We start from the raw sequence: 15860 nt of genomic DNA, 5'->3' as shown, positions 1-15860 counted from the left end.
TGCTGTCCTACCTTCACACTGAGCACCAACCGAGATTTCACCGTTGATTTCTAGTTGAAAACTGGGTGATATTCGGTCTGAACGTCTCTTTTCTCCCTCTTGTCAACCAGCTGAAATGCGGCTACAACATCAACGTGTCACAAAACACAAATTTGTTCAATCATTTGATAATTTGTTCAGTTGTAGCTTGAAAGAGAGACGATATTGATCAGTGTGAAGGTATTTCTCCAAAGTCATATTGCACTGGTAGGTGAAATGTGTTCTACATGAAGACATAATTTCAACACATTTAATGTTTCATTTAAAATCTCATAAATATGGAACTATACAGGCTGTGTGCTGCCAACAAGAAGCTTCAGGACATGGTAATGGGAGAACTTCTATACATTCATGTAAAATAAGAAATTGTGCTTACTGCTGTAACGCTCATGAGCAAGAACTGAGGTGGCACAGCTTCAGCTACAAATGACCCTGACTCTCGTTAGTTGTATCGCTAATTGTATTTTATTGCTTATATCTTGTATATTGCTTTGATTCTGTACTTTTTATGCTGATATTTTATATTTCTTATTTATTCTTTGTAAATGGGAAGTCTTTGTATATATGTGAAGTTTTAATTCAATGCACCATTTGAGGTTGATGTAAATTGCAATTTCGTTGTGCTTGCACAATGACAATAAAGTTCTTGAACTCTTAATCCAATGATCTCATACAGTCAGTCAGTATTTTTAATCAGAAACAAATAGGAAGCTAGAAATCTTCACAAATCTAAACTGCGTTCTACATGATTATGGGGAATGATATGAATTCTGGATTTTCTCTCAAATGTCACTGTCACTTTCTTCCCTTTTTTTTTGTCATCTCAGCACCTTGACCTCGTCTCTCCTGTCCCAGCTGCTGACTCTGCCTGTTGTGTCCGAGCCACTCCCAACACTGTGCTCAGTCTCCAGGCAGACTGTTGGAAAAAAAAGGCTAAGGTACAAGACTGTGGCCATGTGGGTGTTAGAGGGTAAAGACACTACTCATCCCCTCCGTCATCTTGTCATGTGGGAGAGACAAACTATATCTAGAGCTAGTCATACAAGAGAGACCTAACGCTACAACCATGGACTGTAATATATCAAGTATGAGGCTTCAAACACTGGGCAGGTTCCCTCAAATATTTGCAGCCCTCAACCATTCAGCTCTGCCACCGTACACCTCCACCCACTCATCCACCCACTCATCCACCCGTTCAACCACCCACTCATCCACCCGTTCATCCACCCACTCATCCACCCGCTCATCCACCCGTTCATCCACCCGTTCATCCACCCGTTCATCCACCCACTCATCCACCCGCTCATCCACCCGTTCATCCACCCGTTCATCCACCCGTTCATCCACCCATTCATCCACCACCATCTGAATCCTGTGGATGAGCAGCATCTTCCTGCTGTGGACAGACGGCGAGCAGCAGCCACCTTCTTCCTCCGGGACGTCAGGACTGGATTTCCTCAGCCAAACATCCCATATAATCTGCTCTGCTGCTGTGATCGATAATGGTTGATCGATAATTAATAATAATAATAAAAAACATTAATAAAAACATTAATTGGAGAATGTGGGTCTAATAATCTACTATTGCCTTTTTCTGTTTTTCTTCTTCTGGACATTTTTTTTGCCAACTTTCTTCACCTACAGTTTTTATGTTACATAGAGAGATCTGTCACAAGGTTTCGGAGATATTCACGATAAACTTATCTTAACTAAGATCATTTAATTAACTTATCAGATCTGGCATCTGTGTCTGGTTAACCCTAACCCGACCCCGTAGGTTCTGCTGCTGTCCACCAAAGACAAGCAGGTCAGCTCCTCTCCTCCAATGACAAGCAAGGATGTTAACCTTTAGTTTCTGACAGTGAACTAAGTGGTTTGTCCGCCACTGACCTTCATGTACACACCAAGGAGGTTCTATATTCTCTCATTTTTGTCCCACGGTTTGTCCAATAAGTATTTTCCAGAGCAGAGTGACCCTGACCTGCTTTGTGCGGTGGCCGAGAGAGCTCAACGCACTGCAACTTAACAAAACACATGCAAATAGACAAAACACAAGCAAATTAAAGGGTAACTTCGGTATTTTTCAACCTGGACCCTATTGGGCTGCAAGGTAATCCGATGGGGCAAATGAGAACCATCAATGTTCGTCCACTAAAAGAGTTTGTTTTGCTACTGACAGGCTCAGATTGTTATTATAAGTGTCTGACAACATTATGGAAAGGACCCGATACAGAAATGAAACGCACTTCCTTACCTTACGCTTGATCCGGTCTGTGTGTAACCAAGTCTCGCTCAAGTCTCGCGAGAGCTTAGTTGTTGCAGGAAGTGAGTGAGAGTTGGAGAGAGGGGTGCCGGGGGGGAGTTTGTTGTGTTGGAGTACAGAAATCGTAGCTCAGTGTTATCTAAAATATTTTCTAAGTCATGGCTGAATATTTAGCTGATTTCGACAACGTGGAAGAGGCCTTTGAATTCGATGGCTGCCCGTATTTCTTTGAGCCAGAGTATACGGATGAAGAGCTAAAGGCAGAACGGCTCTGGCTAAAGGTAAGGAAGTACGTTTCATTTCTGTATCGGGTCTTTCCATAATGTTGTCAGACACTTACAATAACAATCTGAGCCTGTCAGTGACAAAACAAACTCTTTTAGTGGTTGAACATTGACGGTTCATTTGCCCGTCGGATTACCTTGCAGCCTGTTTCGCAGCTGCCGGCTGAAGCGATCTCGCTCAATACTGGACCAGTTTCAAAAATTGTTGTCCCCATTAGTTACTTAGACACACACAGTTGGGAAAATAGGGTCCAGGTTGAAAAATACCGAAGTTAGCCTTTAAGGAAACATCTTCATCAATTTGATAACACATGCGCTGCAAATGCACACAACATAACCAAATAGACAAACAGACAACAACGGATCTGTTTCCAGGGGACACAAAAAAGTGATGAACCCGGCTGGGACACGCTTGTTGTTCAATGAATCATGCGATCACAATGTTAAAATAAACCAAAAATTATTTGCATGTGTTTTGTTAAGTTGCAGTGTGTTGAGCTCTCTCGGCCACCGTAGCTTTGTGATAAACTGAAGCGTGAGAAGTAAAATCTATACATTTATATCCTTGGGCTTAGTATCATGTACACACTATCATAAAAGTCTCAATAAAATGCTTATTAAGCATTAACTAACCCTTATTGTAAAGTGTTACCCTGGCACTTTACTTGAGTATTTCCATTTTGACTATCTGTCTGCTGGAGTTACTAGTTACTTTGCAGAATAAGGTTTTACACGCAAAACATACGATAAGCTCATAAAATATGTTGCATTGTTAGAGTTTAAACTCTCCAACAGTATATGGAGCAGTTAGACCGACAACATTAAAATACTTCTGACAGGTTCATGCTTCAATAATTTAACTCTCTGACAGAATGACGACTTTTACTTTTGACACTTCACTACATTTTACTGATAATACTTCTATATTTTTACTGAAGTAAACTTTTGAATGCAGAACTTTGACTTTTAATGAAGTATTTTTCCTTCATGGCACGGCGTAAAGGATTTGAGTACATTTTCCACCACTGTAGTTATGTGAAAATGCTGCATATTATTGCTTTAAATTAATCGCAGTAATCTGTAATGCAGCAGAAAGTACTGCAGCTATGGAAAGTAGAGGACAACTTCTACTGAGAAATGGATCAATAAAATCATCAGAACTATTCTATTCATTCAACAGGCGCTGCAGTTTCCATGGGCAGAAATATGTGTCACTAGAAACTGCAATTCTGCACTCGATTGCTCTTCCTTAACGACCAGGATGTGTCTCAGTAAACTGAAATTGAATTACGAGAACTGAATTTGAATTGTGAGAACTGAATACAGTTTCAGAGTAAATGTATTCAATTTCATAATACTACATTCAGTTTCAAGTTTATTGGAATTTAGTTTCAAACTAATACATTTAAATTTCAAATTATGCTATTCAGATTCAGTTTTTCAATGCAGTTATTCAAGTTAAACAATACAAATTCAAATTATGTGATTCAAATTCAAATATGAATAATTCAATTTCAGTTTCTAGTGACACATATTTCTGCCCATAAGTTTCACCCAAGCATAGTAATTGGCCAGAAGTGTGTTCCCCATGCTGATGATTCCCACGCACAGCACAAAACCTTCCAGTCGGTCCACATGCATCGGTCACCGCCGGATAAAAGCCCGAACGCCCCCGAGGACGTTCTTCACCGATATTACAGCATCACTGTTTTTACCCGTTAACGCCGTTAAACCCGCCCCTCCCGGGTATTACCGCTATATTTAGCTATCTGAATCCTGATGAGAAGCGGATCCCCGGGCGCAGAGCCGGCAGCGTCCGGTCCTTCTCTCCCGCCAATAAAAAAAACCGGAGACGTCTCTAATTAGCACAGAGACGGATGGCGCTCGCTCGGCCCGCGGCTCCCCGGAGCTCGCTGCTGCAACATCGCTCACAGCGGTGTGTCGGGGGGGGGAGGGGGGGGGGGTTCGTCCTCCTGGTTACAGACACAACGCTTCACTCTGTCCGTCCTCCACCTGCTCTCCATCTCATCCAGCCAGCAACCGCTAATCGAACGCCTGTGGGATCGGCAGAATCAATTATGTTTGGTAGCAAAATGTTTCTCAAAATGGATATATAGCATTTTGGAATGAAACCGCACTGTGGTGGCAGCAATCACTCGTAAGTCAACGTTAGCTACAGCAGGTTTATGATTTCACAAGACCATAACTTTGACAAAGTTTTCTCTGTGTATTGGTTTTGTATAGATGAACAGTTCATCTGTACAGTTTTGTATAGATGAACCATAGAGCTGGCACCAACACAGCCAGGGTTAGCAGTTCATTTGAATTGAAATTGAAATTGATTGAATTGATTGTAAGATTTTACTGCTAAAGCCTTGAATGGTCAGGCTCCTGCCTATATCTGTGATCTGCTAACTCCCTATGAGCCTGATCCCTGCTGAGATCCTCCAGCAGGGCTTGACTGGACTTGTCACTAAAGCTGACCGGGCCTTTGCTGCTCGGGCCCCTCAGCTGTGGAACTTCCTGCCTGGGGAGCTCAGGCAGGCAAACTCAGTCTCCTCTTTTAAATCTCTTCTTAAGACTCACTTTTATCTTATGGCTTTTTCTTAACTGATGGTATTTGTTGTAACTTTTTAAATTATTTTATCTTGTTTATATCTTTTATTATCTGTTTTTATTGTAAAGCACTTTGTAACTTTGTTTTTGAAAGGTGCTATATAAATAAAGTTATTATTGTTTCCCTGCTGGGACACCTATGGAAAAAAGATGTAAGATGCTTTGGATAACACCCAACATCCATGACATCTTAAAGGTGCTACGTGTTGCATTTTAAACAATAATAATATCACTGTTAAATTACTTGTGATATCTTGGTCTAATGACTGTAAACCAATGAGTCCATGTTGGAGCTGATTGTTCTCCTCTATCTCACTCCAGTAGTATTGTTAGTTCTAGTGTTTCTCCACATTAAGACTACATTTCCCATCAGCCCCGTTGCTTCCTGCCCCCCCCTCCTCCCCCTCCCTGAAGAGGATCAACATGTTGGAAGTGATTTCTCCATCTTCCTTTCCCTCCTTCCACCATCTGCTGCCAGAAACTCTTTCAGCTTTAGCTCCGTTTGCTCTGGAAGAACAGAACCTCTTCCTGTTTTGTGCCGTAAAGCAGATTTCCCTCCAGATCCACCAGGTGGAGAAACAATGGAGGATGCAGAGTAGAGGCTGACAGGCTGACACTGATGCTCTGGTCTGTTTACAGTGATTATACTAAAGTCTCTAAATTAATTTGACAGCGATGCATTGATGTTAAAATGACACCTGCCGCACCTTTAATGTTAATTTTAAAACAAACCGATTCATATCAGCGCCAGTTTTGTCTTTAAGTCGAAGTCTACCGAAACTATTTTTAAGAAACGCTGTCAAAGTTTTCTTTCAGAGCAGTGAGCAGCATTGTACTCCGGCGAGGTTTAGCAATCAAATCAAAGAAGCGCGGATACAATGAAACACCGAGACATCTGGCGCGGCATAATGTCTGCAGAAATTATTTTGCTTCAAAGCTGCCTCTTCATTGTCCGCCCGCCGACAGAAATTCCTGATTCTATTGTGGAGCTAAAAATTGGTTGAAAATTGGCAAAAGCGGCGGTGAATCAGACGCTACTGAGCGTTACACCGACCGGTACAAAGCAGACAAATGGATGGCAGAGATGATATGAGTGAGCTATCAGTGTCATCGAGCTTACCTGCCTGCAGCACCGACAACAGACGGCCTGCAGATAAAGCAGCGCCTGTAATTGTCATTTGCTCTGCCATTGTGTCTCCCATCATTGTGTTACAGTTGTATTATCTAGGCAGCCTGTGGTGTTTCCACTATCACAATACCAGGCTCGCAACAACAATAGTGAGAGGAGATTGACAATAACCAAATAATGCATGAGTAAGAAGAAAGAAAAAAAAAACACAGCATGAAAGCAAGTCATTTCAATAACTGTCAGGCTTCTGGTGGCACATGGAATGTGTTGGATGTGTCTTTTGTCAGTTTTGTCAGCGCCTTTGTTTCCTGACAGCGTCTTTATCTGCCTGATCCCAACATGGCGTCTAGGTATGCCTCTCTATTCACCAAGACCTGGATCAGTTATTTTCTCCCAGCATGCCTCGCTGCTACAGAATCATAATAGAGTTTCTCACTCAATTCCCTCGTGGTGGCTTTTCCTTATTTTACTCATTCAATTATGAGGAATAAAATAAAGGATTAGATATTTTCAGGGCCTCTTTTTTTTCCTCCGTGTAAAATCCTGTTTTATTCCTTACAATTTCACGCCGTGAGGAATTTTCCAGTCACAAGTTAATTAAGCAGGTAGTGGTTACTGCGTCTGAGGAAACGGCCCCTTATTTAGCACAAGAGAAAAAAAAAAACCTTCACACCAAGGTATGTGAAGAAGAGCAGCTTCATCCCCCGGTCGGCACCGCCGGAAGCCTGGCCCTTAGCTTTCCCTTAAGCGTTCGGCAGCTGCGGGTCCCCGTTTCATCTCAGGGCCGCTTTTAATGAGATAAACCCTCCGCTGACAGTGACCTGAGATGAAAGCTGGAGGCGCAAAGCCGGCGAGAGTTCAGGGAAAGTTCCCGAACGGCCCCACCCACTCACCCCCGCCTAAACCCCTCTCAACCTGCAGAGAAGGGGGGGGGGGGGGGGAGGGGGAGGGGGGGATGTGTAGACTAGAAAAAGTTATTTCGCTTCCATTACAACTTTGCGGTTGATCCCAGGAGGAGGCTCGGGAGGTGCGAGAGGCGGCGGGATTGACGGCTCTAATCTCCCAGACTCCCTCCGCCTCGCTCGGACTCGGCCTCTCCGTTTGTTCTTTAAGCCGCGGATTCTCTTGTTTCTATACAGCTCTATTTCTATCTCTTCTGTTTCTATACAGCTCTATCTGGAGCTGCAGGAGCCGAGCGGAGTCTGAGGCTGAGGCTCAGTGTCCTCTGAAGGGACAGAAGTGCTGCAAGTCAATCTGCTGACTGACTGACTGACTGGGAAGTGTGTAACTATCAGACTGTGATGTGGTCAGAGTCAAGTGAAGGACTGGAGCTTCATCAGCTGTTTTCAAGATCAGGAAACATTCATCAAATCCCTCTATTATTCCCCTACTGCTACTACTGCCATTACTACTACTGCTACTGGTACTACTACTGCTACTACTACTACTGCCATTACTACTACTGGCTACTACTAGCTAATACTGCTACTGGTACTACTACTATTACCGCTACTACTACTACTGCTGCCATTACTACTACTGCTGCTACTACTACTACTGCCATTACTACTACTGCCATTCCTACTAGCTACTGCTAATGGTACTACTACAATTACTGCTACTACTACTACTGCTACTACTTTCTAGAGAAGGAAGTTAATATTATGAAGCCTAGCACTCTGCTGCTAACTGAAAAAATACAATCTAGTCATCCTAAATTATCTAGATTAGCTAGTTAACTGCTGACCTTCAACATCATGAATGAATGAAAAATTACCATTTATATTTTCATTTTGACCCGAGTTCCTTCTTTGCTATTCAAGTTTATCCTTTACCTAACTGTTAGCTCCAAAAAACTGTGGTTCTCTGGCTCTGCCCACTAAGGTTTAACTCAACCAATCAGATTATCCCTGCCTCCAGAGCAGCTCTGCCTCTGAGAAACAGTCTGTAGAAATTAAACTCCAATCTGCCAGACGCTCTCATGTCGTTTGGTCCCAGGAACACAGACGTGTGTCATTTTCCAGAACACAGTGAGGAGCTGAAGAGCCTCACTGATCTGTCAGCATGGGAACATGTTCTCCATTAGCTTCACTGTAGCATGGGAACATGTTCTCCATTAGCTTCACTGTAGCATGGGAACATGTTCTCCATTAGCTTCACTGTAGAACAAGACAGCACCTCATTAACAGAGTGACAGGAGTCAGATTACAGGACTGTTAATGAAGGAAACCCCCACGCTGCTTGAGTCATCATGTGGGGGATGACAGTGGATCCTCCTCTGACTGTCCTCTATGTTCAGTCTGTTCAGAGTGTGAGGCGGTGAAGGAGTGAAGCGGTGAAGGAGTGAAGCGGTGAAGGAGTGAAGCAGTGAGGCGTGAAGTTTGATGCGGTGAGGCGTGATGCAGTAAAGGAGTGAGGCGGTGAAGGAGTGAAGTGAGGAGGTGAAGGAGTGAGGCGGTGAAGGAATGAGGCGGTGAGGCGGTGAAGGAGTGAAGCGGTGAGGCGGTGAAGGAGTGAGGCGGTGAAGCGGTGAAGGAGTGAAGCGGTGAGGCGGTGAAGGAGTGAAGCGGTGAAGGAGTGAAGCGGTGAGGCGGTGAAGGAGTGAGGCGGTGAAGCGGTGAAGGAGTGAAGCGGTGAGGCGGTGAAGGAGTGAAGCGGTGAAGGAGTGAAGCGGTGAAGGAGTGAAGCGGTGAAGGAGTGAAGTGGTGAGGCGGTGAAGGAGTGAAGCGGTGAGGCGGTGAAGGAGTGAGGCGGTGAAGGAGTGAAGCGGTGAAGGAGTGAAGCGGTGAGGCGGTGAAGGAGTGAGGCGGTGAAGGAATGAGGCGGTGAAGCGGTGAGGCGGTGAAGGAGTGAAGTGGTGAGGCGGTGAAGGAGTGAGGCGGTGAAGGAGTGAAGCGGTGAGGCGGTGAAGGAGTGAGGCGGTGAAGGAGTGAAGCGGTGAAGGAGTGAAGTGGTGAGGCGGTGAAGGAGTGAGGCGGTGAGGCGGTGAAGGAGTGAGGCAGTGAAGGAGTGAAGCGGTGAAGTGGTGAGGCGGTGAAGGAGTGAGGTGGGGAAGCGGTGAAGGAGTGAGGCGGTGAAGGAATGAGGCGGTGAGGCGGTGAAGGAGTGAAGCGGTGAAGGAGTGAGGCGGTGAGGCGGTGAAGGAGTGAGGCGGTGAAGGAGTGAGGCGGTGAAGCGGTGAAGGAGTGAGGCAGTGAAGGAGTGAAGCAGTGAGGCGGTGAAGGGGTGAGGCGGTGAAGGAGTGAGGCGGTGAAGCGGTGAGGTGGTGAAGGAGTGAAGCAGTGAGGCGGTGAAGGAGTGAGGTGGTGAGGCGGTGAAGGAGTGAGGCGGTGAGGCGGTGAAGGAGTGAGGCGGTGAGGCGATGAAGGAGTGAGGCGATGAAGCGGTGAGGCGGTGAAGGAGTGAGGCGGTGAGGCAATGAAGGAGTGAGGCGATGAAGCGGTGAGGCGATGAAGCAGTGAGGCGGTGAAGGAGTGAAGCAGTGAGGCGGTGAAGGAGTGAGGTGGTGAAGCGGTGAGGCGGTGAAGGGGTGAGGCGGTGAAGCGGTGAGGCGGTGAAGGAGTGAGGCGGTGAAGGAGTGAGGTGGTGAGGCGGTGAAGGAGTGAGGCGGTGAGGCGGTGAAGGAGTGAGGCGTTGAGGCGATGAAGGAGTGAGGCGGTGAAGCGGTGAGGCGGTGAAGGAGTGAGGCGGTGAGGCAATGAAGGAGTGAGGCGATGAAGCGGTGAGGCGATGAAGCAGTGAGGCGGTGAAGGAGTGAAGCAGTGAGGCGGTGAAGGAGTGAGGTGGTGAAGCGGTGAGGCGGTGAAGGGGTGAGGCGGTGAAGGAGTGAGGCGGTGAAGGGGTGAGGCGGTGAGGCGGTGAAGCAGTGAAGCGGTGAACTGGTGAAGGAGTGAGGCGGTGAAGGAGTGAGGCGGTGAAGCGGTGAAGGAGTGAGGCGGTAAGGCGGTGAAGCAGTGAGGCGGTGAAGGAGTGAGGCGGTGAAGGAGTGAGGCGGTGAAGCAGTGAGGCGGTGAAGCAGTGAGGCGGTGAAGGAGTGAGGTGGTGAAGGAGTGAGGCGGTGAAGCGGTGAAGGAGTGAGGCGGTAAGGCGGTGAAGCAGTGAGGCGGTGAAGCAGTGAGGCGGTGAAGGAGTGAGGTGGTGAAGGAGTGAAGCGGTGAGGCGGTGAAGGAGTGAAGGAATGAAGTGGTGAGGCGGTGAAGGAGTGAGCTCCAGGACACACCGGCTCTCACTGAGATGAGGACTCTGCATGGTAAGCACCTGGAAGCAATCAGGCAAATGGCAGGAACCCTCCCAACACACACACACACACACACACACACACACACACACCCACACACACACCCACACACACACACACACACACACACACACACACACACACACACACACACACACACACACACACACACCAAACTGCCGCTTGTTGAATCCGTCTCTCAGCTGCTGGATAATTCCTCGGAAAGCGTCTCACATTTCCTCAAGATAGCTGAGATTCCCATCAGTTCCATCAAGCTGCTGCTTTTCTTCCACTTCTTGTCACTTACATGTGACTAGCTTGATTTAATCGAATGTACAGGATAATATAGATGAAAGTATGGGGTCACACATGATAGAAAGCTACTGTTCAGAATCAGAATCAGAATCAGCTTTATTGGCCAAGTATGTACACATACAAGGAATCTGACTCCGGTTTTTCGTTGCTCTCAATGTACTTACACAGAATAAATATACAGCTAAAAACAAGGACAACAAGATGAACAGAGGAAAACCTAAACATTTAACTACTATGTACAAATATGCATATGTAACACTAGGACAATAGTGCAATGGTGCAGAGTGCAAAGATGCTGGAATAAATATGGAGTTGTTGGTGTAACAGGTTACATTATATACGTGAGTTATTACACATTACATACATTATACACACATTATATACACATTGTTGAGCACCTTATTTTATTCTGTGATGGACAGAACGTTTTCACCCTCCGGCCTTCGTCAGTGTCTAATACGATCCTTATCTTCTGTTTATTCCTATTTGTTTTAGTCTCTTATCTTGTTTTTTTTATATTTCTCTATGACTATATTGTACCTTGGCCTATCCTGTAACATACAGACTGGAAGCTACTTTACACCAGAATTTCCCTGAGATAAATAAAACAATAAAGTAGGCCTATCTATAGGAAGGACAGGGGAAAAGAAAATTAAAGAAAAACATATGGGTTCACTCACAATGTGCATCTGAAAGTGGGAGTATTTGTTGTGTTCTTTTATCTTTCTATTTTACTTGATTTGATTCTTTTAATGCAATGCATTTTGCTTGTTCTTTTATATGAATTTTATCTTTTTATCTGTCTTTTATTTTTTTTGTCGTTTATTTAGCCAGGAAGATCCCATTGAGATACAGGATCTCTTCTTCCAGGGAGTCCGGGTCAAGATGGCAGCTTAAACAATTTCATGTATAAAAAAAAAAACTGCCTTTATCTGCTTTTTATTGATGTAAAGCACTTTGAGCTGCATGTTGTGTATGAAAGGTGCTATACAAATAAAGGTTATTATCTATCTATCTATCTATCTATCTATCTATCTATCTATCTATCTATCTATCCATCTATCTATCTATCTATCTCTATTTTTCCCTATATAAAGGGACTTGCATCATTGAATCCCAAAAAATAAGAAACTCCAAAGTTTTTCATATATGCAGAACATTTTTTTATATAATTAGTATAATACAGCTCATACAGTCTGTCTGTCTGCTGCAGCTTAAAGCATCAGAGGCCTTCTTGAATTAAAGACATTTAAATCGCTCTTTAGGTTCCTTTAATAACATTTAGAGCATCATGGGACACTAAAACTCTCCACTGCACCCCAGACTAATAAAGATATTTTATGGTAAGCACCTTCTCACTGGCAAGAAAACACTGGGATTTACTAGACCTGAATAACTGTTTTTTAGTTCCATCATTTCGGCGATGCGGCGCATGACTGTCCGATAGTTCCAGGGGGTCCCCAGCAAACTGATGAATTGTTAAACTTCTGCATTATTTAATTTACAAGAAGTGAACACAATTAGAGAATGTAGCAGAATGACTGTTCTGATCAGTTTCTCTGTTATCTCTCTGTCTACAATACAGACAGTCATGGAGTTCTGGACAAAATCATATCTGACAATAAAAATATCCTCAGATTTGGGTCCAAGAGAAAAGATCTCATCAGATGGGGGTCTGTGGCTCTAATGTGGACTAGATTAGGGTCTTTTCTCACCCTGCCAATAAGATAAAAAAAGAATAAATTCTGGGGAAAGTGCTGAAAATCTTTATTTTTTGGCATGAAAATAGTCAAATTTAACCCTCAGCCTACATATTTAACATACAAGGACTACTGACTGGGGTCCCTGGGGACCCCAAGAATAAACTACTGTAAGAAACAACCATCATAGCAAAATGTTAACTTATTTCTTCTCAAAACATTATTAGTTATGTAATTAATGTCATCTGAGAAAAAAAACCAGATTATTTTTGTTATTAGAGGAAAGTTACAGTTAATTAATTAAATGATGTATTGTATTTGTGACTCTGAGCATCATGTGACCTTAGGAAGAGCAGTGTTTAGGGTCACAGAGCACATGAGGAAATCTGTGTCTGCTGCATCTGTGTCTGTCTCCTTCAACATGACTGACAGACTGCCCCCCCCCCCGATAGTGTGTGATACTTTAAATTAGGTCCCATGGCAAACATGAACTCAATAAATAGTTCCATCTATTAAAACTGCATAGGCGGAATTGGGTGCTTTTGACTGGGGTCCCCCAGGACCCCAATACACTGGTATTTTTAAAAAGCACTAATTAAAACTGAAACAGAAAAGTCATTAGGAACAAATTGATCAACAAAGTCATGAAAAATTGGAATGATAGAATAAAGCACCTGTCAGATAAAGTATAGCTCTTAGGGTCTGCGGGTGCAATCAAACAATCGCTAAAAAGACAATCCTCCTAAACTGGAAAGACAGAAATAACCTCTGAACATCCCAGTGGCACCTTCTGCTATCTGAGTCCATCACAACAGAAAGACAAAGAGCATTAAAAAACAATCAAATAGATAGAATTGACACCAGTGCCCCAACCCCCCCCACCCTCTGCCCCCCCCCCCAAAAAAACACTGGACAAAGATGTGAAAATAAATAAATAAATAAATAAAGTGTGTAGTTAACGATGAAAACGTTTATTTTAGAATCAGTATCATTACTATTATTCCCTTTTTAATAATAATAATACCTTCTTATGTTATTCCTTTTTATTGTAATACCTTCTTATCTTATATGTTTTTATATATGTAATACCTTCTTATATGTTCCTATCTTATATGTTTTTGTCATGTATGATCTTTGCCTATTTTTTGCTTTTTTATTTTGAAGCACAGTGGCCCTCATTTATGAAACGAACGTACGACAGAAAACTGGGCGTTCGGTCATTTCCACGCAAAGCTCGGCATTTATTAATTTGGACGTGAGCGGAGGCTATGATCAAATCTCACGTCAAGTCTCAACTCGTGTAGCAAGTTTTGGAGTCAGCGTGGACTTGCGGTGCAGCAGAGTAAATCTGCTGAGTCGGAGAATTGTTATTAGACCATATATTCTGACTGGCATCTAAGCATATGCAGCCACATATTCATCACTTAAAAATATGGAGCCTATGGCAAAATATTATATTTTGTAAAGGCCTACATCGACTATGTGTGATACAGCCTATCCCTAACATAAATAGGTATTTTCAAATTGTTTGCAATTAACGGTGTTAACAGTTTTCTGGTGATTAAGATTAATTTCTCTTTCATTTTGAGATAGCCTACTTGTGTGAGGTCTGACCATTTTTTCTTCACCTAAATGTAAAGAATTGCGATACAAGCTCTATATTAGGCTACTATTATATATATAGGCTATAAATATCACGGATGTATAAATTAAATATTCAAACCTCAGCTGGAGTTCGATTGTCGCTGTTGACCGCAGCAGTGATTTCTTTCCATACTGCATTTTTCCGACTTCCTTTGATGCCACTTTTCAGGCCAAATAGAACTAATTGGTTCAATTGGACTTTGGGACGTTAGAGTTTCTATTTTGAGGCCGGAGAAGTTTCTCTTCTTGGACGTATTACGCCTCTCCATGTCGTAAACTCTGGGGGCGAGGCCTCTAAACCGAGAATATTTAGGGGCGTGATATTTAAATGACGATTGTTTTCAGCCTCCACATTTATCAACGCCCGATCATTCTGACGCTGTGATTGGCGAGATACGAACGTTTCATGAATCACACGTGAACCCTGTCGTGTCCTGAGATGGTTTCTGAGCTCGGATCTGCGCTGGTTTCTACGTTAGATTGATAAATGAGGGCCAGTGAGTCTAAGCCTGTTGTATGAAACGTCAGAATCAGAATCAGAATCAGTTTTATTGGCCAAGTATGTATGCATACAAGGAATTTGACTCCGGTTTTCCGTTGCTCTCCATGTGCTTACACAGAACAAATAAATAAATGTGTTGTATAAATAAACTTGACTTGACTTGTTTCTCTCTGTTGTTGTCAGTCTTCTTGGTTTGTGTCTGGAGGCAGACGAGCCGAGCTCTCTAACTCGTTTCGACCGGAGTCCGATCCAAAGAGCAGACTCTGACGCTCGGCGGCGGAACATCCGAACTTTCCGGACCTTTCCGCCAGGATGAAAAGAACGGATCGCTTTATTGGCTCGCAGGCTGAAGTTGGGCGGCTGCTGTCTGAAGCAGCAGCTGCCACGGAGAATCGAGAGCGTCTGTCATCTCTTCTCTCTCTCTCTCTCTCTCTCTCTCTCTCTCTCTCTGTGTGTGTGGAGACCGGAAGGCTCGCCCGGTTCTTCCTCCTCGGCGCTTTGGAGGGAGGAGAGGAAGGAGGAAGGAGTCTGTCGGCCCGGAAGACGGCTGTCGGAATGCGGACGGGAAGTGTCGCAGCAGCGGTGCATTGTGGGAATCTGTCCGGACCGCCGGGCCGGAGTCACAGATGGCGCTCGGAGCCACTGCGGTTTGTTTTGTGATTCGAAGCGGGAGCAGACAGTCTGACTCCACTGTGTTGTACAGCAGTGGTCAGGCGCTTCAAGGTGAGCTGTGATTGGCCGATTTGTTTGTCTGGTTTACGATGAGAGACAAGAGCTGTGTTTACATGTGCAGAGGATTCACTTTTTTACCCGGCTGAGTTTTGGTCGACATGCAAACGTCAAAACTCAGTTTTATAACCTGGAGGAGCTCAGACTCTGATTCACTTACTGCAATCAGGATCAACTGAACCACTGATGAATGAACTCATCAACTCCAATTCAACTGAGGAATTGGAATTTGAAAAACCTTCAGGACACAGAATTGGAATTCAGTTGGAATTTCAAAAGTCGGCTTTCCCTGAACTGGAGTTCACCATGAATTATCACTGAATGTTCATGACTAATAATAATGATGATGATAATAATAATAATAATAATAATAATAATAATAACTTTATTTGTATAGCACTT

This window comes from Centroberyx affinis, unplaced genomic scaffold (assembly GCF_046629955.1).
Source record: "Centroberyx affinis isolate AG114_WGS23_722 - 3 ecotype Tasmania unplaced genomic scaffold, CSIRO-AGI_Caff_v1 ptg008511l_1, whole genome shotgun sequence".
Lineage (NCBI taxonomy): Eukaryota > Metazoa > Chordata > Actinopteri > Beryciformes > Berycidae > Centroberyx > Centroberyx affinis.
The sequence above is the reverse complement of the archived record's forward strand: the minus strand, read 5'-3'. Positions refer to the sequence as shown.